This window comes from Triturus cristatus, chromosome 5_2, assembly GCF_964204655.1.
Source record: "Triturus cristatus chromosome 5_2, aTriCri1.1, whole genome shotgun sequence".
Lineage (NCBI taxonomy): Eukaryota > Metazoa > Chordata > Amphibia > Caudata > Salamandridae > Triturus > Triturus cristatus.
Genome location: NC_140588.1, coordinates 653291327 through 653315264, shown reverse-complemented (window position 1 = coordinate 653315264; position 23938 = coordinate 653291327).

Genomic DNA, 23938 nt, shown 5'->3' with positions numbered 1-23938 from the left:
CTCTTTGAAATTCTTTTCTTGTGCTTTTTGTAAATAGGCGATTACTTATTTATTGCTCTGTGAGTTTCAACTTCAACTTTTGCTGATTGCACTCTAAATGATACAAGAGACACATCATTTAATTATGAGTGGTTGTGGTTCTTTAAATTGCAAACTATGCCTAGGTAAGACTAGAATTAGATGAAAATCAAAATGCCGTTCAAGAGTTGTTGCATACTCTTGTTCTTAACCTATTATTATTTGATGGTAGAACATTTTGTACATGTGCTCAGAAGTAAACTTTTTCTTTCGGGATAAAATGTAAAACCATCTATCCTCTTCAGATAGACAATGAATGCTTTGAACCAGATGATCTAATTTATGGGTGGTTCTCCAAAGAGAGGTAAAAATGATGCAGTGGTACAGCAGCTTACATATTAGAGCAATTGTCAAATCACTCCCCCAATAACCCAAACAGGCAATGTTAGAACTGGGGGTCTCTAGTTGGCAGGGCTAGGTAGCACAGTTCAAATAGGGACCCTTGCTTCTAGTCAGGGTAAGGGGGATACACTCTTTAGATAACCCCTGCTCACCCCCTTGGTAGCATGGCACAAGCAGACAGGCTTATCAAAGGCAATGTGTAAAGTATTTGTACCAACACTATCGTACTTTGCAATTTGGGACCACGTAGGAGGCAGGGCCCTACCCCTGTCTATCCCGGTATTAGTGAACCGCGAATGGTTAATGCGGTATGTACAAGTGCTTTGTGTAACGTTTTAGCTATGAATGCACTGTGTATACGCTATTATACATCACTACGTGGGTTCCATTTTGTATCGGTGGCCATCTTATGGTTGCCCTCACATAGGCTATGTAGCATGAAGCGAATACGGGCCTTTTAAAGCACATGTGGCTTTCTTTGACTTTTCTGTGACCTGGGCAGCTTGGCTCCGCTGCCCCAGGTCAAACTGGTCCCACGAGTTCCCCGTCCTCTGGCCACCTGTGATTAGCATCAGGGCTTGACACACCATAAAGTCTTTTCATCCTACACAAGCCTCCAGCTAATCTCTTTCTCACCTGACTGTTCCTGCTTTATGTCTTGTTTCCCAAAACAGGAGATGCTCATGTTTATTGGGGCCTATCGATATCTGATGTGGGATCTGAGCCTTGCTGTGTAAATAATTGCGGGCTGGCTTAACTGGAATGTGGGATGGTCATCATGACTCTGCCTTTTCGTTTGTAATATATACTTTAAATGACCATGCCATAAACCTAGGAATGTATGCCTGAAGCAGGAAATTCTGTATTTAGGAGAAGCCCGTTTCTGTGATTTTCAGCAGTCTCCTGAGAACATACACGCTGTTGTACTTCTAGGATACCTGTAATTGGTCTGCAGCCAATAAACTGATCTCTGACTTCACCCAGAAGACTCTGTGTTTCTGTAGGTCTGAAACAGGAAGAACCCCGAAGTCATAGGGTGTGTTCCCCTGCACCGCTGGGCTTAAAATACCCAGTACTTCAGTTGGCGCCCACGTTGGGCGATTTCAGCGGTACCGGTCCAAGCCAGAGGTTCGTGAGGAGCTTCGTGTGGAAATTCTGGAGGAAGGCCGCCACTTCATCGACCCCTGCATGTCGACGTGGTCCAAAAGTCTTTTCTGCGAGGTTCTCCGCGTCCCGACGGCTACGAAGGACTGCTGCCCTGATTAATCGCCCTGTTTTGGACCCTTGACGATTTTTTGGTAGAGCGAAACAATCGAGAGAGTCTTCTGGTGACGCAATCGATCATCAATATTCAGTTAAGTATAAGTGGAGCGTCTCCCAGTTTGAATTTGGTATCCTTCGGGATCATTTTGATTTGGTGCTTGCAAGTCCCAAAGCCAGAGGACTTGTGTATTCACGAGACTATCGTATTCGATAATCCTTTGACGTTTGAAACTAGACTAGTGAGCGAAGATGCCTGGTTCTAGTGTATTTTGTAGATTGTTTTGTTTGGGTTGTGGAAGGGATTTCCAGTTAGAGGATTCATGCCCGGTTCCTCCAATTGGAACTCCAACTTATGAGCTTTATGTAAAACATGGCGTGGGCCCCATTGCATATAATGAAATATGGATCCGATACACCAGAAAGGACGGTGTTTTAAAATGGCCCCAAAATGGTAGTTTCGATACAGATATCTTAGATAATTTGGAAGTTAAATTGTTTAAAAAGAAAGCGCGCCGGCGATGTTTGATTCTTTCTGCCTATGGCGAAAGGAAGCCAAACAGAAGGAAATTAAGCTAGCGAAAAGAGATAAGAGAGAGAGAGGTATGTCAGTGATGCAAGCAGCTGTGCAATTTAAAGATAATGAGGAGGAACAAATGAAGGAACAGTTACATAGACAGCGCAAACTAGGGATTGATAAATGTTACCCTGTTTTGTCACCCCTTGTGCAAGATGAGACAAAAGAGAATGAGAAAGATTCCCTAATGTCCCATTTGTTGAGTTCGCCACCCCCATATGCGCAAAATGCCACCGCACCTCCACAGCTTGTGAATGCGCAGCCTCCAGTAAATATGCCGCAAGCCTTCCCACAGGCGCCAGCTCCTCTTCAGCTGGCTCCTATCCCTGCAATGCAGCCCTCTCAAGGGCCGCCAGTTTTGCTACCTGTTACCCCCGCACTTTCTGCGACTTTGCCTAGCACGCCAGCGGCTTCCCCTGGCGCTCCTTCTTACACTACCCAGGTACCTGTATCTGAATCTGTTTTTCTTCCCTCTGTCTATCCCCCCGTTTTTGCCTCAACTTCTCCTTCAGCACGACAACGACTAGCTAATGTAGTTACTAGTCTAATGTCGCCTCTCTTTGGGTCATCTAGTGCGACTCCTGCCTTACAGCGTAAGCAATTGCGCAGTCAGCTGCCTGATTCTGACGAGAAAGCGGTGTTAGACCATCTGGCGCGTAGGTGGATTGGTTTCCCTTCATGCTATGATGTGGAATCAGTTGTTGACGTGTTTCATCTATGGGATGCCCCGAAACAGAGGTATGTGTTTGAGAAAATGTGTGAAATCCTCTGTGAGGAATTGGATGATCATGGTAGAGATCCAAGCCCGCAGGAGTTGTGTCAAGTGAGATTCGATTTTGGAAAAGGTACGATTGTGGGCCCCGATGTCAATAGAGCAGTTGCGATCTTATTATCCTTGAGGAATGATGATTGTCAACAGCCGTTGTTTACACAAGATTTCCCTGTGGGGAGAAAGGGAAAAGCGCGACAATACCCTATGAGAGAAGTCCCTCCGGTATGGAAGGAAGCTGTTGCGGCTGATTCCGCTCATGGTATTGCTGCTATGCCAGCACATTTTCAGCGTGTTTGGGTGCATGTCCCTTGGAAACGATCTGAAGTAATAGCGCCTAAACAGACATTGCCTGACCCCCGTAAAAACCCTGCAGGATACTATAAGGAGTTCTCACAAACTGCAGGATCATGTATCATGAATTTAGCTGACATTGATCTGTTGTTTGGAAATGTTGTTCCACAGCCTTTGTGGGGGTCAATTCGCAATGTAGATCACGATGCAGAACTAGGTGCTACATGGGCTAATATCATTGCCGCAGACGCTAGACAAGTTGGTGGTTCAAAACCTGAGCCTTTGGTAGCAGAGCTCCCTGGTCGAATTATTACCTACATGAAAACTATAATGCCCGCGATGCGCGTAAATTGGGATAAACTATCCGCATGTAAGCAGAAGAAAGATGAGACAGTGTCTGATTTCTTTACTAGGTTTGAAGAAACGTTTATCGACCACAGTGGTCACAACATGAGCACTGAAGGTGGCCAACGGTTATTTGTTGATAAATTTGTGCAGAATCTACTTCCCGAGTTGTGTAAAAAATTAAAAGACTCAGAAAGTTCTTGGGCTGTTTCCTCTTCAGCGCAAATACTGGCTACTGCACAGTATTATGAGAATAGAGACAAAGATGAGAAGGATAGAACAGATAAGAAAACGAAAGAACTTAAAACAAAGGTCCTTTTACAGCAGGCCTATCCGCCACGTGGAGGACAGAATAATTATAGGCAAACACAAGGTATCTATAAGCAACCCCAACAGTTTCAGAGTAATCAGCAAATGAACGGGTATTATCAACCTGTCCTGTTTTACCTGTCTTAAAACGAACGGACCCTTCACAGCCACCTGTTTACAGATTTGTGATTGATCTTAGAGAGGCTAATAAGATTGTTGTGCCACAGTATCCAGTTGTCCCTGATATAACTGCCTTGTTAACCATGATTCCAGACTCCGCTGCATGGTTCTCAGTAATCGATCTAAAGAATGCTTTCTTTAGCATCCCAATTGCAGAGGAGAGCAGAGACATTTTTGGTTTCAGTTTAGGAGGCCGAAGCTTCCGCTTTAAGCGCGCTCCCCAGGGCTACTGTGAGAGTCCATCAATATACAGTCAGGCTTTAAAAGCGCAGCTTGATGCACTTGTTTTACCCAGTGGCGCTATCCTCATTCAGTATGTTGATGATTTACTAATCGCCGCGGATACTGAAAAGATTTGCAAAGAAGCTACATTGTCATTGTTGCGTCATTTGTCTGCCTTTCATCACAAAGTGTCTCTCTCAAAATTGCAATATTGTCGACAAGAAGTGACCTACTTAGGTCATCTCTTATCGAAGGAGGGAAGGAAACTGACCCCAGAAAGAATTCAAGCCATTGCACAGTTGAGTGTGCCAAGAACACAGAGAGAAGTGCGTGCTTTCTTGGGCATTACTTCATACTGTAGGCATTGGAGTCCTAATTTTTCCTTGTTGGCAAAACCTTTGTTAGCATTAACATGCAAAGACACACCGAATCCTATCCCATGGTCTGAAGAGTGTCAGAAAAGTTTTTTGGAACTGCGCAACGCATTGTATTCAGCTCCTGTGTTGGGTACCCCTGACTACAGCAAGCCTTTTACATTGTATGTTCACGAGAAAGATGGTTGCGCATTATCAGTGTTAACACAACCTTTTGGCGACAGACCGCGTCCATGCGCATACTTTTCATCAACCTTGGACCCTGTAGCGAGGGCATTGCCAAGTTGTCTGAGAGCCACAGCTGCCGCAGCTATGTCTATTCGACAGTCTGCTGGCCTAGTAATGGATAATACATTGATTGTTATGGTTCCACATGCTGTGGACACATTGTTAAACAGGACCAAGACACAACACTTAACTAGTGCGCGATTATCTGGATATGAGCTGACACTGTTAGCAAATCACATACACATAAAGAGATGCAACACGTTGAATCCAGCTACATTATTACCAATTCCAGCAGATCTAGATGAGATTGAGCAACATGATTGTCTGTTCAGAACAGAAGAAGAGACAAAAGGGAGAGTAGATCTCAAAGATACTCCCCTGACTGAGTGTGATGGTACCTTATGGGTAGATGGTTCATGTTTCAAGCTCCCGAATGGTGATACGACTGCTGCATATGCTATCACTACTTTGCACACGATTGTGGAAACTGCACGTGTGCCACAAAATTCGGCTCAAGCAGCAGAATTGATTGCCCTTACGAGAGCATGCGTGTTGTCTGAAGGAATGAGAGTGAACATATATACGGATAGCCAGTACACCTTTGGCGTGGCCCACAGTTTTGGGCGATTATGGAAGGAACGTGGCTTCCTGACTTCGCATTGAGCTAAGATTCAGAATGGCAAGTTGGTGAATGATCTCCTTGAGTCGCTGACCCTACCGTTGCAAGTTGCGATTATGAAATGCAGTTCGCACAAGAAAGTCACTGATGATGTTGGTCGTGGTAATGCGTTTGCTGATGAAGTCGCGAAAGAAACAGCAAAAGATGTAAAGACTCGAATGTATGTTGCAGGCCCTACAAGATGGGTTAGTGATGTTGGAATGTGTGAAAACACAATAGAAAGTGTAAAGTCCCTTCAAGCTGAAGCCACAGAGAAAGAGTTGAGCAAGTGGAGAGAAAGTATGGGTAAGTTGGATGAGAATGGTTGTTGGGTTGATTTGTCAGAACATAGGCGATGGTTGTTACCTGATGCATATGTGCTTCCAGTGGATACTATGGCACATGGAATGGCACATATCAGTACGAAAGGAATCTGTAAGTTGTTGGCTCCAGTATGGCAGAATGCTGGAATTCCCAAGTGTGCAGAGAATGTGGTTAAGAATTGTATGGTATGTTTGAAGTGCAACCCTGGTAGAGGAACCCCAACTCCAGCTGGTCATTTTGCGCCTCCATCATATCCATTTGAAGTTTTGCAGCTAGATTTTATTCACATGGAAAGGTGCAACAACCTGAAATATGTATTGGTGGTTGTTTGCGCTTTTTCAAAATGGATAGAGGCTTATCCCCTAAAAGATAATACTGCTCTATCCACAGCCAAAGCCCTTGTGAAAGAATTTTTCCCTAGGTTTGGAATGCCAAGAATGGTGTGGAGTGATAATGGAAGTGAGTTTGTGGGTCAAGTGATGAAGAATGTGTGTGAGGGACTAGGTATACAGCAGAAATTTCACGCTGCAAATCACCCCCAATCAGCTGGATTAGTAGAGCGCTACAACGGCGCTCTAAAACTCAAACTGGCCAAAATCCAAGCGAGCTCAGGTCTTAAATGGCCTGACGCTCTGCCTCTAGCACTCCTGTCCACTAGAATGACCGTGCATTCACGGGTGGGACTTAGTCCCTACGAGGTCGTTTTTGGCCGCCCGGCCAATGTATGGGGTGTGCCAAGACCGACGAAGTTCAGTGAAATCGAACGTCCAGTACTGCTTGATTACTGGTATGATTTGACGGTTAAACTGCGTGTTTTACACCAACAGGTGCACGATACTCTCCCCCCGGCCTCTGAGGCTCCAGGACACCCCATTGACCCTGGCATGTGGGTGCTCATCAAAAACTTCCAGCGGAAAACCAACGATGAGCCCCGCTGGATTGGCCCTCACCTCGTGCTACTGTCTACAAGATCAGCTGTTCGAGTAAAGGGGAAAAGGAACTGGATCCACGGCACCCACGTGAAGAGTATCCCTTTGCTTCTGCCATATGACCAGTGGGTCCAGGAGGGTATCGCTGACTCTGAAACAGACACTGTACCTCGTTTTGTGCCGTTCAGTGATGCACGCATAAAAGGCACAACTTCAGCGCAGGAAAGTGACGATATTTTGCAAGAAGCTGTGCCACCGTCAATTCGATTGGACACTACAGAGCCTGAACTTTTGTTCCAAGATCAAACAGTACCTGGCCGTCTCCATTACAATCTAAGACCAAGGCCCATGGACAAATAAATATTCTTTTTCTTTTACCTTTTTATTTTTTGATAACCAGAGCTCTCCCATCTGAAGGACTTTCTTGATTTTTGTTTTTCGAACCACCATCCGGGTTCAGCCGCAGGGTCGCGGTGCCAAGACTTTGGGGTACAGGCTGAAGACGTTAGGTCAACGTTTCTGGTTGGTCTAGGGCGTTCCCTGGACTAACAGGCGTACTCCTTAGCAGAAAAAACTCACCCGCCGCGAGCGGCACGATTAGAGGATGGAGTTTTTTAAGATGGAGAGACCCGCTGAGGAAATTAACTTTAAAGCAAGAATATGTAAAATAATGAAAAGCAAACGTTTTGTATTTTTATGCCTGTTTACATTATGTAGTATGGTAGTGTTTACTGTAGGATTTTTATTCTTCTCCTCTCAAGAGCCCATTGCACCCACTGTACAGCCTATACCTCCTCCTACTATCTCCTCACACTCTTTTCACCCTCTGCCTGAACACGAACAAGCCAGACGATCAGAGTTTGTAAACAACTCGTTTATTAAGCTCCTGCACCAGCACCAACTAGTCATGAATACAACCAATTGCTGGGTGTGTGGTTTAATGCCACATACCATTAATAAGGGTATTCCTTATCTAGTGCTGCCGTATAGTTACAATGGATCGTCATGGGCATTCCAGACCATGTTTCTCTATGCACTAGATGCGTACTCCCCGCGGCAACCGCGTTCCATCAGACCTAGCACCAATAATAAAGCCTTAATGAAAGGAGTTGCCGATATGAGCAGAGATATCGATGCATACTCATCTATTCCCAAAGAAGAGTTGAGAGCTTATGTAGGGTGGAACGCAACGGGGTACAGTATTAGTCTGGGTGAAAGACAGCGAAAAATCTCATCCCCAATCTGGGTCCTACCCCACATAGGTCGGTTCTGTTTACAAGGTAATGGTCAGAATCCAAGAGCTCAACTGGGGAGAAGTGACTGTACTGAAACGTACACTTTCCCATCACAGTTTTCCCCTGCGTTTTTGGCTGCCAACGGTACATTTTTTATCTGCAATGACCGAGCATATACATGGTTGCCCCCTGATTTCTCGGGCACATGTTATATTGCAAATCTGCTACCGCCAACATTTACTGCTGCCTCTGACTATCACAAGACCAGAGTTGTGAGAGGCGTGATTAGTAAGGAGGATACTGCCGGTCAGGAAGCGGGAGATTTCTTTTTGGGTTTCCTGCCGTTTTGGGGACCTATGGTTAATAGTAGGAACCTGAGACAACTGACTTGTGTGGTTGAATCCACTGTTAATGTTACGGCTGGTGCCCTTGGTAATTTGACAGCTGAGCTCCAGGCGGATCGCCTCATGACTTTGCAGAACCGCATGGTTCTAGACGTCATACTTGCAGACCGCGGTGGGGTATGTAAGGTTATCCAATCCAGTTGTTGCATTTTCATACCAGACAACGCTCCAACAGTTTATCAAGCCATCTCCAAACTGCATAAAATATCTGAGTCCATACACGTGGATAAAGGAGATTGGTCACTGGTGGGGTGGTTCTGGGAACTGATATCTGCCTGGGGTTGGAAAGTTCTGATGGTCATTGGAATGATCTTAGCCATCCTTTTCCTGTTCTGTCTGTGCATACAGTGTGCTCCTGCGATATGTGGCCTCTGTGCTACGTTATGTGTAAGGAAACCTGTATCGAGGGACGAGCTAAGTAATAGGATGATGCTACAGCAACATCTCCATGACTTCGTGAATATTGACCTAGACTCGGATTGAAATGAGTATAGTTATTGCCTATGTAAGGGCAAAAGGAGGGTCTGTCGTACTTTGCAATTTGGGACCACGTAGGAGGCAGGGCCCTACCCCTGTCTATCCCGGTATTAGTGAACCGCGAATGGTTAATGCGGTATGTACAAGTGCTTTGTGTAACGTTTTAGCTATGAATGCACTGTGTATATGCTATTATACATCACTACGTCGGTTTCATTTTGTATCGGTGGCCATCTTATGGTTGCCCTCACATAGGCTATGTAGCATGAAGCGAATACGGGCCTTTTAAAGCACACGTGGCTTTCTTTGACTTTTCTGTGACCTGGGCAGCGTGGCTCCGCTGCCCCAGTCAAACTGGTCCCACGAGTTCCCCGTCCTCTGGCCACCTGTGATTAGCATCAGGGCTTGACACACCATAAAGTCTTTTCATCCTACACAAGCCTCCAGCTAATCTCTTTCTCACCTGACTGTTCCTGCTTTATGGCTTGTTTGCTCATGTTTATTGGGGCCTATCGATATCTGATGTGGGATCTGAGCCTTGCTGTGTAAATAATTGCGGGCTGGCTTAACTGGAATGTGGGATGGTCATCATGACTCTGCCTTTTCGTTTGTAATATATACTTTAAATGACCATGCCATAAACATAGGAATGTATGCCTGAAGCAGGAAATTCTGTAATTAAGGAGAAGCCCGTTTCTGTGATTTTCAGCAGTCTCCTGAGAACATACACGCTGTTGTACTTCTAGGATACCTGTAATTGGTGTGCAGCCAATAAACTGATCTCTGACTTCACTCAGAAGACTCTGTGTTTCTGTAGGTCTGAAACAGGAAGAACCCCGAAGTCATAGGGTGTGTTCCCCTGCACCGCTGGGCTTAAAATACCCAGTACTTCAGTTGGCGCCCACGTTGGGCGATTTCAGCGGTACCGGTCCAAGCCAGAGGTTCGTGAGGAGCTTCGTGTGGAAATTCTGGAGGAAGGCCGCCACTTCATCGACCCCTGCATGTCGACGTGGTCCAAAAGTCTTTTCTGCGAGGTTCTCCGCGTCCCGACGGCTACGAAGGACTGCTGCCCTGATTAATCGCCCTGTTTTGGACCCTTGACGATTTTTTGGTAGAGCGAAACAATCGAGAGAGTCTTCTGGTGACGCAATCGATCATCAATATTCAGTTAAGTATAAGTGGAGCGTCTCCCAGTTTGAATTTGGTATCCTTCGGGATCATTTTGATTTGGTGCTTGCAAGTCCCAAAGCCAGAGGACTTGTGTATTCACGAGACTATCGTATTCGATAATCCTTTGACGTTTGAAACTAGACTAGTGAGCGAAGATGCCTGGTTCTAGTGTATTTTGTAGATTGTTTTGTTTGGGTTGTGGAAGGGATTTCCAGTTAGAGGATTCATGCCCGGTTCCTCCAATTGGAACTCCAACTTATGAGCTTTATGTAAAACATGGCGTGGGCCCCATTGCATATAATGAAATATGGATCCGATACACCAGAAAGGACGGTGTTTTAAAATGGCCCGAAAATGGTAGTTTCGATACAGATATCTTAGATAATTTGGAAGTTAAATTGTTTAAAAAGAAAGCGCGCCGGCGATGTTTGATTCTTTCTGCCTATGGCGAAAGGAAGCCAAACAGAAGGAAATTAAGCTAGCGAAAAGAGATAAGAGAGAGAGAGGTATGTCAGTGATGCAAGCAGCTGTGCAATTTAAAGATAATGAGGAGGAACAAATGAAGGAACAGTTACATAGACAGCGCAAACTAGGGATTGATAAATGTTACCCTGTTTTGTCACCCCTTGTGCAAGATGAGACAAAAGAGAATGAGAAAGATTCCCTAATGTCCCATTTGTTGAGTTCGCCACCCCCATATGCGCAAAATGCCACCGCACCTCCACAGCTTGTGAATGCGCAGCCTCCAGTAAATATGCCGCAAGCCTTCCCACAGGCGCCAGCTCCTCTTCAGCTGGCTCCTATCCCTGCAGTGCAGCCCTCTCAAGGGCCGCCAGTTTTGCTACCTGTTACCCCCGCACTTTCTGCGACTTTGCCTAGCACGCCAGCGGCTTCCCCTGGCGCTCCTTCTTACACTACCCAGGTACCTGTATCTGAATCTGTTTTTCTTCCCTCTGTCTATCCCCCCGTTTTTGCCTCAACTTCTCCTTCAGCACGACAACGACTAGCTAATGTAGTTACTAGTCTAATGTCACCTCTCTTTGGGTCTTCTAGTGCGACTCCTGCCTTACAGCGTAAGCAATTGCGCAGTCAGCTGCCTGATTCTGACGAGAAAGCGGTGTTAGACCATCTGGCGCGTAGGTGGATTGGTTTCCCTTCATGCTATGATGTGGAATCAGTTGTTGACGTGTTTCATCTATGGGATGCCCCGAAACAGAGGTATGTGTTTGAGAAAATGTGTGAAATCCTCTGTGAGGAATTGGATGATCATGGTAGAGATCCAAGCCCGCAGGAGTTGTGTCAAGTGAGATTCGATTTTGGAAAAGGTACGATTGTGGGCCCCGATGTCAATAGAGCAGTTGCGATCTAATTATCCTTGAGGAATGATGATTGTCAACAGCCGTTGTTTACACAAGATTTCCCTGTGGGGAGAAAGGGAAAAGCGCGACAATACCCTATGAGAGAAGTCCCTCCGGTATGGAAGGAAGCTGTTGCGGCTGATGCCGCTCATGGTATTGCTGCTATGCCAGCACATTTTCAGCGTGTTTGGGTGCATGTCCCTTGGAAACGATCTGAAGTAATAGCGCCTAAACAGACATTGCCTGACCCCCGTAAAAACCCTGCAGGATACTATAAGGAGTTCTCACAAACTGCAGGATCATGTATCATGAATTTAGCTGACATTGATCTGTTGTTTGGAAATGTTGTTCCACAGCCTTTGTGGGGGTCAATTCGCAATGTAGATCACGATGCAGAACTAGGTGCTACATGGGCTAATATCATTGCCGCAGACGCTAGATAAGTTGGTGGTTCAAAACCTGAGCCTTTGGTAGCAGAGCTCCCTGGTCGAATTTTTACCTACATGAAAACTATAATGCCCGCGATGCGCGTAAATTGGGATAAACTATCCGCATGTAAGCAGAAGAAAGATGAGACAGTGTCTGATTTCTTTACTAGGTTTGAAGAAACGTTTATCGACCACAGTGGTCACGATATGAGCACTGAAGGTGGCCAACGGTTATTTGTTGATAAATTTGTGCAGAATCTACTTCCCGAGTTGTGTAAAAAATTAAAAGACTCAGAAAGTTCTTGGGCTGTTTCCTCTTCAGCGCAAATACTGGCTACTGCACAGTATTATGAGAATAGAGACAAAGATGAGAAGGATAGAACAGATAAGAAAACGAAAGAACTTAAAACAAAGGTCCTTTTACAGCAGGCCTATCCGCCACGTGGAGGACAGAATAATTATAGGCAAACACAAGGTATCTATAAGCAACCCCAACAGTTTCAGAGTAATCAGCAAATGAACGGGTATTATCAACCACGAATCCCTGTAGGTCCCAACCAATGTTCATATTGCAAAAAGGAAGGTCATTTTAAATATAGTTGCCCTAAATTAATGCAGCGTAACAGTAATGCGTATGGGGCAAGAGGTAGAGGTGGTCAGCAAGCTCCTAGGGTTAGAGGGCGTGGAAATATTCCCCAGAACGCGCGTCCTCTTCCGCCTCAAAATACCATAAATAGCTTTGATCAGCAAGCCAACGCGACTGGTAATACAGCTCAGTACTACAATAATGATTATTATGCAGAAGATGACAATGTAGAAGATGATGATTACTAGGACAGCCGTAGACAGAGAGAGGGAGTTGTTTCAGTGCCAGTGGATCAGAGTGGACCCTATGTTAAAGTAACTACAGCAAATGTAACAGAGCCCTTTCTGCTGGACACTGGTGCTGCAAAGAGTTCAATCATGCATTCAAAACTCCCTAGCGCGCCTTTGTCTGGCGAAATGAATGTTTCAGTAGGTTTTTCTGGCGCCCCAGTTAGGAACCTGATTTCTAGTCCTTTGTCTCTTTCTGTTGGACCTTGCGAGCTAAAAGCACATCTCATCCTAACAACAGGTTGTGGTGAGAATTTGTTAGGATTAGATTTGCTAAAAAGATTGCATGCCACGCTGTATTGTTCTCCCTCAGGAGTACAACTTACATTAGGTAAGAAAGTGATTTCCCCAATGTATTTGTATAAAAATGCAATGCCACCTGAATTGTCATCCCTTCCGGATGTCCTTTGGGCTACTGGTCCCAATGATGTGGGTCTTTTGGAAATACCGCCATATGTGGTCACTTTAAAAGCCAATGTCAGATTGCCACGTATTCCCCAGTACAAGATCTCCAATGAAGGTCAGAAAGCATTGTTAGCAATTGTCAGTGATTTGATTAAAAAGGGTGTAATTGAAGAGACAAGAGGCAACGTTTGCAATAGTCCTGTTTTACCTGTCTTAAAACGAACGGACCCTTCACAGCCACCTGTTTACAGATTTGTGATTGATCTTAGAGAGGCTAATAAGATTGTTGTGCCACAGTATCCAGTTGTCCCTGATATAACTGCCTTGTTAACCATGATTCCAGACTCCGCTGCATGGTTCTCAGTAATCGATCTAAAGAATGCTTTCTTTAGCATCCCAATTGCAGAGGAGAGCAGAGACATTTTTGGTTTCAGTTTAGGAGGCCGAAGCTTCCGCTTTAAACGCGCTCCCCAGGGCTACTGTGAGAGTCCATCAATATACAGTCAGGCTTTAAAAGCGCAGCTTGATGCACTTGTTTTACCCAGTGGCGCTATCCTCATTCAGTATGTTGATGATTTACTAATCGCCGCGGATACTGAAAAGATTTGCAAAGACGCTACATTGTCATTGTTGCGTCATTTGTCTGCCTTTCATCACAAAGTGTCTCTCTCAAAATTGCAATATTGTCGACAAGAAGTGACCTACTTAGGTCATCTCTTATCGAAGGAGGGAAGGAAACTGACCCCAGAAAGAATTCAAGCCATTGCACAGTTGAGTGTGCCAAGAACACAGAGAGAAGTGCGTGCTTTCTTGGGCATTACTTCATACTGTAGGCATTGGAGTCCTAATTTTTCCTTGTTGGCAAAACCTTTGTTAGCATTAACATGCAAAGACACACCGAATCCTATCCCATGGTCTGAAGAGTGTCAGAAAAGTTTTTTGGAACTGCGCAACGCATTGTGTTCAGCTCCTGTGTTGGGTACCCCTGACTACAGCAAGCCTTTTACATTGTATGTTCACGAGAAAGATGGTTGCGCATTATCAGTGTTAACACAACCTTTTGGCGACAGACCGCGTCCATGCGCATACTTTTCATCAACCTTGGACCCTGTAGCGAGGGCATTGCCAAGTTGTCTGAGAGCCACAGCTGCCGCAGCTATGTCTATTCGACAGTCTGCTGGCCTAGTAATGGATAATACATTGATTGTTATGGTTCCACATGCTGTGGACACATTGTTAAACAGGACCAAGACACAACACTTAACTAGTGCGCGATTATCTGGATATGAGCTGACACTGTTAGCAAATCACATACACATAAAGAGATGCAACACGTTGAATCCAGCTACATTATTACCAATTCCAGCAGATCTAGATGAGATTGAGCAACATGATTGTCTGTTCAGAACAGAAGAAGAGACAAAAGGGAGAGTAGATCTCAAAGATACTCCCCTGACTGAGTGTGATGGTACCTTATGGGTAGATGGTTCATGTTTCAAGCTCCCGAATGGTGATACGACTGCTGCATATGCTATCACTACTTTGCACACGATTGTGGAAACTGCACGTGTGCCACAAAATTCGGCTCAAGCAGCAGAATTGATTGCCCTTACGAGAGCATGCGTGTTGTCTGAAGGAATGAGAGTGAACATATATACGGATAGCCAGTACACCTTTGGCGTGGCCCACAGTTTTGGGCGATTATGGAAGGAACGTGGCTTCCTGACTTCGCATTGAGCTAAGATTCAGAATGGCAAGTTGGTGAATGATCTCCTTGAGTCGCTGACCCTACCGTTGCAAGTTGCGATTATGAAATGCAGTTCGCACAAGAAAGTCACTGATGATGTTGGTCGTGGTAATGCGTTTGCTGATGAAGTCGCGAAAGAAACAGCAAAAGATGTAAAGACTCGAATGTATGTTGCAGGCCCTACAAGATGGGTTAGTGATGTTGGAATGTGTGAAAACACAATAGAAAGTGTAAAGTCCCTTCAAGCTGAAGCCACAGAGAAAGAGTTGAGCAAGTGGAGAGAAAGTATGGGTAAGTTGGATGAGAATGGTTGTTGGGTTGATTTGTCAGAACATAGGCGATGGTTGTTACCTGATGCATATGTGCTTCCAGTGGATACTATGGCACATGGAATGGCACATATCAGTACGAAAGGAATCTGTAAGTTGTTGGCTCCAGTATGGCAGAATGCTGGAATTCCCAAGTGTGCAGAGAATGTGGTTAAGAATTGTATGGTATGTTTGAAGTGCAACCCTGGTAGGGGAACCCCAACTCCAGCTGGTCATTTTGCGCCTCCATCATATCCATTTGAAGTTTTGCAGCTAGATTTTATTCACATGGAAAGGTGCAACAACCTGAAATATGTATTGGTGGTTGTTTGCGCTTTTTCAAAATGGATAGAGGCTTATCCCCTAAAAGATAATACTGCTCTATCCACAGCCAAAGCCCTTGTGAAAGAATTTTTCCCTAGGTTTGGAATGCCAAGAATGGTGTGGAGTGATAATGGAAGTGAGTTTGTGGGTCAAGTGATGAAGAATGTGTGTGAGGGACTAGGTATACAGCAGAAATTTCACGCTGCAAATCACCCCCAATCAGCTGGATTAGTAGAGCGCTACAACGGCGCTCTAAAACTCAAACTGGCCAAAATCCAAGCGAGCTCAGGTCTTAAATGGCCTGACGCTCTGCCTCTAGCACTCCTGTCCACTAGAATGACCGTGCATTCACGGGTGGGACTTAGTCCCTACGAGGTCGTTTTTGGCCGCCCGGCCAATGTATGGGGTGTGCCAAGACCGACGAAGTTCAGTGAAATCGAACGTCCAGTACTGCTTGATTACTTGTATGATTTGACGGTTAAACTGCGTGTTTTACACCAACAGGTGCACGATACTCTCCCCCCGGCCTCTGAGGCTCCAGGACACCCCATTGACCCTGGCATGTGGGTGCTCATCAAAAACTTCCAGCGGAAAACCAACGATGAGCCCCGCTGGATTGGCCCTCACCTCGTGCTACTGTCTACAAGATCAGCTGTTCGAGTAAAGGGGAAAAGGAACTGGATCCACGGCACCCACGTGAAGAGTATCCCTTTGCTTCTGCCGTATGACCAGTGGGTCCAGGAGGGTATCGCTGACTCTGAAACAGACACTGTACCTCGTTTTGTGCCGTTCAGTGATGCACGCATAAAAGGCACAACTTCAGCGCAGGAAAGTGACGATATTTTGCAAGAAGCTGTGCCACCGTCAATTCGATTGGACACTACAGAGCCTGAACTTTTGTTCCAAGATCAAACAGTACCTGGCCGTCTCCATTACAATCTAAGACCAAGGCCCATGGACAAATAAATATTCTTTTTCTTTTACCTTTTTATTTTTTGATAACCAGAGCTCTCCCATCTGAAGGACTTTCTTGATTTTTGTTTTTCGAACCACCATCCGGGTTCAGCCGCAGGGTCGCGGTGCCAAGACTTTGGGGTACAGGCTGAAGACGTTAGGTCAACGTTTCTGGTTGGTCTAGGGCGTTCCCTGGACTAACAGGCGTACTCCTTAGCAGAAAAAACTCACCCGCCGCGAGCGGCACGATTAGAGGATGGAGTTTTTTAAGATGGAGAGACCCGCTGAGGAAATGAACTTTAAAGCAAGAATATGTAAAATAATGAAAAGCAAACATTTTGTATTTTTATGCCTGTTTACATTATGTAGTATGGTAGTGTTTACTGTAGGATTTTTATTCTTCTCCTCTCAAGAGCCCATTGCACCCACTGTACAGCCTATACCTCCTCCTACTATCTCCTCACACTCTTTTCACCCTCTGCCTGAACACGAACAAGCCAGACGATCAGAGTTTGTAAACAACTCGTTTATTCAGCTCCTGCACCAGCACCAACTAGTCATGAATACAACCAATTGCTGGGTGTGTGGTTTAATGCCACATACCATTAATAAGGGTATTCCTTATCTAGTGCTGCCGTATAGTTACAATGGATCGTCATGGGCATTCCAGACCATGTTTCTCTATGCACTAGATGCGTACTCCCCGCGACAACCGCGTTCCATCAGACCTAGCACCAATAATAAAGCCTTAATGAAAGGAGTTGCCGATATGAGCAGAGATATCGATGCATACTCATCTATTCCCAAAGAAGAGTTGAGAGCTTATGTAGGGTGGAACGCAACGGGGTACAGTATTAGTCTGGGTGAAAGACAGCGAAAAATCTCATCCCCAATCTGGGTCCTACCCCACATAGGTCGGTTCTGTTTACAAGGTAATGGTCAGAATCCAAGAGCTCAACTGGGGAGAAGTGACTGTACTGAAACGTACACTTTCCCATCACAGTTTTCCCCTGCGTTTTTGGCTGCCAACGGTACATATTTTATCTGCAATGACCGAGCATATACATGGTTGCCCCCTGATTTCTCGGGCACATGTTATATTGCAAATCTGCTACCGCCAACATTTACTGCTGCCTCTGACTATCACACGACCAGAGTTGTGAGAGACGTGATTAGTAAGGAGGATACTGCCGGTCAGGAAGCGGGAGATTTCTTTTTGGGTTTCCTGCCGTTTTGGGGACCTATGGTTAATAGTAGGAACCTGAGACAACTGACTCGTGTGGTTGAATCCACTGTTAATGTTACGGCTGGTGCCCTTGGTAATTTGACAGCTGAGCTCCAGGCGGATCGCCTCATGACTTTGCAGAACCGCATGGTTCTAGACGTCATACTTGCAGACCGCGGTGGGGTATGTAAGGTTATCCAATCCAGTTGTTGCATTTTCATACCAGACAACGCTCCAACAGTTTATCAAGCCATCTCCAAACTGCATAAAATATCTGAGTCCATACACGTGGATAAAGGAGATTGGTCACTGGTGGGGTGGTTCTGGGAACTGATATCTGCCTGGGGTTGGAAAGTTCTGATGGTCATTGGAATGATCTTAGCCATCCTTTTCCTGTTCTGTCTGTGCATACAGTGTGCTCCTGCGATATGTGGCCTCTGTGCTACGTTATGTGTAAGGAAACCTGTATCGAGGGACGAGCTAAGTAATAGGATGATGCTACAGCAACATCTCCTTGACTTCGTGAATATTGACCTAGACTCGGATTGAAATGAGTATAGTTATTGCCTATGTAAGGGCAAAAGGAGGGTCTGTCGTACTTTGCAATTTGGGACCACGTAGGAGGCAGGGCCCTACCCCTGTCTATCCCGGTATTAGTGAACCGCGAATGGTTAATGCGGTATGTACAAGTGCTTTGTGTAACGTTTTAGCTATGAATGCACTGTGTATATGCTATTATACATCACTACGTCGGTTTCATTTTGTATCGGTGGCCATCTTATGGTTGCCCTCACATAGGCTATGTAGCATGAAGCGAATACGGGCCTTTTAAAGCACACGTGGCTTTCTTTGACTTTTCTGTGACCTGGGCAGCGTGGCTCCGCTGCCCCAGTCAAACTGGTCCCACGAGTTCCCCGTCCTCTGGCCACCTGTGATTAGCATCAGGGCTTGACACACCATAAAGTCTTTTCATCCTACACAAGCCTCCAGCTAATCTCTTTCTCACCTGACTGTTCCTGCTTTATGGCTTGTTTGCTCATGTTTATTGGGGCCTATCGATATCTGATGTGGGATCTGAGCCTTGCTGTGTAAATAATTGCGGGCTGGCTTAACTGGAATGTGGGATGGTCATCATGACTCTGCCTTTTCGTTTGTAATATATACTTTAAATGACCATGCCATAAACATAGGAATGTATGCCTGAAGCAGGAAATTCTGTAATTAAGGAGAAGCCCGTTTCTGTGATTTTCAGCAGTCTCCTGAGAACATACACGCTGTTGTACTTCTAGGATACCTGTAATTGGTGTGCAGCCAATAAACTGATCTCTGACTTCACTCAGAAGACTCTGTGTTTCTGTAGGTCTGAAACAGGAAGAACCCCGAAGTCATAGGGTGTGTTCCCCTGCACCGCTGGGCTTAAAATACCCAGTACTTCAACACTCACAGTAACACAGTGAAAACACCACAAATGGACTCCACACCCGTGTAGATAAATAAAGTACTTTTATATAAACTACACAAGACCAAAACGACAAAAATCCAACATACACAGTTCAAGAATATGGTTTTAAAAAGAGTTCTTAGCTTAGCAACAAAATCATTCACCTTAGCGTCAATTTTAGCCAACAGTACCTGGTGATGCGATAAAAGTTCTAAGCGGCGCTCAGGCGTCGAAAAACAAGCAACAGCATCAGTCCTGAGACCCTGGGGAGGCAATGCGACAACCCCGCTGCACGCAGCGGGCGTGGGCAACGAATCCAGTCTGTATGGGGAGTGAGGCGATACTTGTATGGATTCAAGGCGTAGCTTTTCCGGTAGCAATTTACTCGCTAAGGCACGATGCGAAAACATTCGGCCCGCTAACGAGCGGGGCGACAATTTCACCAGCGATGATCTGGGTTGGCTCTGCGATGATATTCGCAGCAATAAAATTCTGCCCACTAACGAGCGGTGCGATGATTTTGGCTGGCTCTGTGACGATGTTTGTAGCTATAATATTCGGCACGCTAACGAGCGGTGCGATGATTTTGGTTGGCTGTGCGACTATCTCACCCAGCGGCGGCAGGCTCTGCGACGATGTTCGCAGCGATAAAATTCTGCCCGCTAATGAGCGGAACGGGGATCTGGGCTGGCTATGCGACAATGTTCACAGCAACAAAATTCTGCCCGCTAACAAGCGGAGCGATGGAAATGTTCTCGCTAAGCCGGCTGTGCGTGAAAAAGTGTAGATCCTTTGCTTCTTTCTTCTTGGTCAGCTTCCCAACAGCAGGCACAACTTCCAGAGGCCCCACAATTGGATCAAGCACTCTAGGAAGGGCAGAACTCACTCAGCAGAGTTCAAGGGGAAGCTGGGGGTGAAGTCCTTTTGTTCCTGGGACTTCTTAACAGGAGGCCAGCTCTTCTCAGGCCCTTGGAGATCTCTTCAAGCAAGGGGACACAGCAACAGCAAAGTCCTTCCCCTCTCCTTGGCAGCAAAGCAACTGCAGGTCAGCCCACAAACACACAGCAGGACAGTCCTTCCTCTTCAGTCTTCCAGCTTTCTCCTTGGCAGAGGTTCCTTCTTGATTCCAGGATGATCTAATTTCTTGGGATCAGGGTCCCAATATTTATACCCCCAAATCCTTTGTCCTCTGAGGGCAGAGGGGCCTTTGCCCAGTCCAAACCAGTTCTGGAGCACTCTGTTTACATGACTCCTTCTTTCCTTTCACAGTGCAGGGCAGAAACATCAGACGCCCCACAGGAGGTGGAGCCAGCATTGTGGAGGGACAGTACAGCCCTGGAGCACTTTGTTGACATGATTCATTCTCTCCTTTCAGAGTGCAGGGCAGAGACATCAGATGCACCACAGGGGGTGGAGCCAGCACTGTGGGGGCAGGCACTGTCCTATTCAGGTCCCAGATGCAACTCCTCCCTCCCATCTAGATGCAGATCTCTCTATTCAGCCCTGTGCTGACTCACCCTGTCTCCGGGAATTCCCCAGCCCACTGGAATTCCCCAGCCCCTGTCACTCAAAACTCCAGACAAGGGATACACAGCCTAGCAAAGGCAGGTTTGGATGGTTAGGCAAGAAAATACCTACTTCCTAAAAGTGGTATTTTCAAACACAGAGGTGCCGATCACGATCCGGTAAAAAAATTCCCTGTACGACTCGTATCCGGTCTTTTTACCGTACGAATCGCACAAGTGCCGTACAAACTGCCAATTACGATTCGCATGGTAAAAAGTCCATACGAATCGCATTGGGAAGTATTCCCCACACGTCCTCGGGTCGGAAAATGTGTCCGACACGTCCACGGACAATTTACCGTACAAATGTGAAAAGTGAAGTCCGACCGAGGCATTACGATCCATCCCGTGCGTCCGATGTTACAACCGTATGGTAAAAACACCGTCCGCACCGAACTCCCATAGCAACCATGGAGACATGTGCCCGCATACGTGCCGACCCCCCCCAGCCCCCGTACGTACGTGCCGCCCCCCCAGCCCCCGTACGTACGCGCTGACCCCCCCCAGCCCCCGTACGTACGCGCTGACCCCCCCAGCCCCCGTACGTTCGAGTCGTACCCCCCCAGCCCCCGTACATTCGAGTCATACCCCCCCGTGTATGTACACCCGTGTACGTTCGAGTCGTACCCCCCGTGTATGTACACCCTTGTACACGGGTGGGGGTACGACTCGAACCTACACGGGTGTACGTACACGGGGGGTTCGACACGTACACGGGTGTACATACACGGGGGGGTTCGACACGTACAAGGGTGTACATACACGGGGGTTCGACACGTACACGGGTGTACATACACGGGGGGTTCGACACGTACAAGGGTGTACATACACGGGGGTTCGACACGTACAGGGGTGTACATACACGGGGGGTTCGACACGTACACGGGTGTACATACACGGGGGGTTCGACACGTACACGGGTGTACATACACGGGGGTACGACTCAAATGTACGGGGGCTGGGGGGGGTCGGCGTGTACGTACGGGGGCTGGGGGGGTCGGAGCGTACGTACGGGGGCTGGGGGGGGGGGTACAGCGCGTACCGGGCCACCTACTCTGGTCGTTTCGCGACGTACTTCGCTTTTCCGGCACTTTTTTGGTGCCGTGAAAATATTGCCGTCCGGACTGCTGTCGGTCCGAATCGTGGTTCCTGGGTCGTGAAACGCTGCCTGACAGCGTCCCGACGTCACGTCACAGCATTCCCGGAGCACATTCGTATGTATATTTTCGTCGGTCGGTGTTTTTTACGAATCGTACGGAAATGGTGTTTCCGTGCGAATCGTAATTCCATGTTTGTGAAGTTTTACGACCGGGTACGAGTCGGACGGAGAAAACGCTCCGACCGACGGTTCGTACCCGGTTTTTGCCGGATCGTAATCGGCACCAGAATGTTAAAACCAACTTCACTAAAATATGTATTTTATCATTCTGAGTTCAGGCATACTAAACTCAAATTTCTTCCATGCTCCCTGGGTCAGTTAGGATTATAGGATGTAATAATTAAACTGCCCATTCTGGCCTATGGGGAACAGGTAGCCTTGCAATAGTGAAAAACAAAAATGGCTGTAATTCACTATTAGGACATGCCACACACACCAGAGCATGTCCTACCTTATACTTACCATGCACCCTGCCCTTGGGCCTACCATAGGGGTGACTAATATGCAGAAAAGGGAAGGTTTAGGGACTGGCAAGTGGGTGCACTTGCCCAGTCAGCATGGCAGTTAGCAACTGCACACAGGGACTGCGGTGCAGGCCTGAGACACCATTTTAGGGCTACTCATGTGGGTGGCACAATCCGTGCTGCAGACCCACTAGTAGCATTTGAATCACCAGCCCTGGCACACTCAGTGCGCTTTACTAGGGCCCTACTGATGAACCAAATCTGCCACTCATGGATAACCAATCATAGTAACAATATATACAGAGAGCATATGCACTTTAGCACTGATCAGCAATGGGAAAGTGCCCAGAGTCCTATAGCCAACAACCACGGGTCAGAAAAAATAAAGGAGGAAGAAGCAAAAAGTTTGGGGATAACCCTGCAAAAAGGGCCATTTCCAACAGGCAATTACAATATATTAATTAAAAAGTCATCAAAATGTCTTAGATCATATCTTCTTAGGAGTACTTGAAACTTTGCACCACTATTTCATAGCATAGATAACTGTTCTGAGTTGTTTTTTTAATATACAAAATCTACTCCATTAACTAAATTCTCCAAATGATCATGGTATAGGTCATACTGACCAGTTCTAAGTTAACTTTGTCTCCCTTGAGTCTCACCATTCTCATGTATTTTTCTCCTTTTTTTCTGTACTATAACTGACAGAGCCAAGTGAGTTTGCTCTTACATTTCTGGTGTCTGGGATTTAAACTCAGCGGCTGGGGGTTTGTAACAAACTAATCCCTGGGAGTAATGTTGCTCCAATGCTGTCGCTGGTTCAGTAGTGACAATGTACAAAGGTTGGTACACTGTTATCCTACAGTGCCAGAGGGGTACATCACCCTATATTGATTAATCTTCAGTTCTGCAGGTGGTCTCTGCAGACTCGTATGTCTCCCAACATGCCTGACCAGTGATCTGATGTGCTATTGATAAGACTTTGGCCTTCACTTTTCTTCTCATCTGAAATCTATACATGAGGAGTGCTGGTGGATGTCCCTGGTCCCTGTAACTAGAGCGCTTTTGGCTGACATGCAGAAAGGGCTTGTAGAGCGCGGTATTGCTTTCTTTCGTGTTTGAAGGAAAAAGCGTAATGTGGGCTGTAATTGCTATACAGCGTGGTGAGAGCGCTAATGGCCAGTCCTAGTACTGGCTCACCCAAATGTGTGCATGGAAGCACCTTCCCCCCTTGGCTGAAGGAAAATAACTGAATTGCGTGGTAAGCGCTGGAGGGTAGTCTCTGCACGGGGAGGATCAAGGAACGAGTAGGTCCCTCTGTTCAGCACTGCCCCCAACCATCCAGAACCAGAAAGGCCGCAGCCCAACAGGACGCCATGCTAAGCCACAAGCGGCAAAGACACTCACCAGGTGACAGGAAGCAGCTGGAAACCACGCAGAGGTTCCGGACCACAGGGTCAAGCCTAGGTGAGGGCGTGGCTAGGCAGGATCATGTTACTGAGAGCTTCTGCT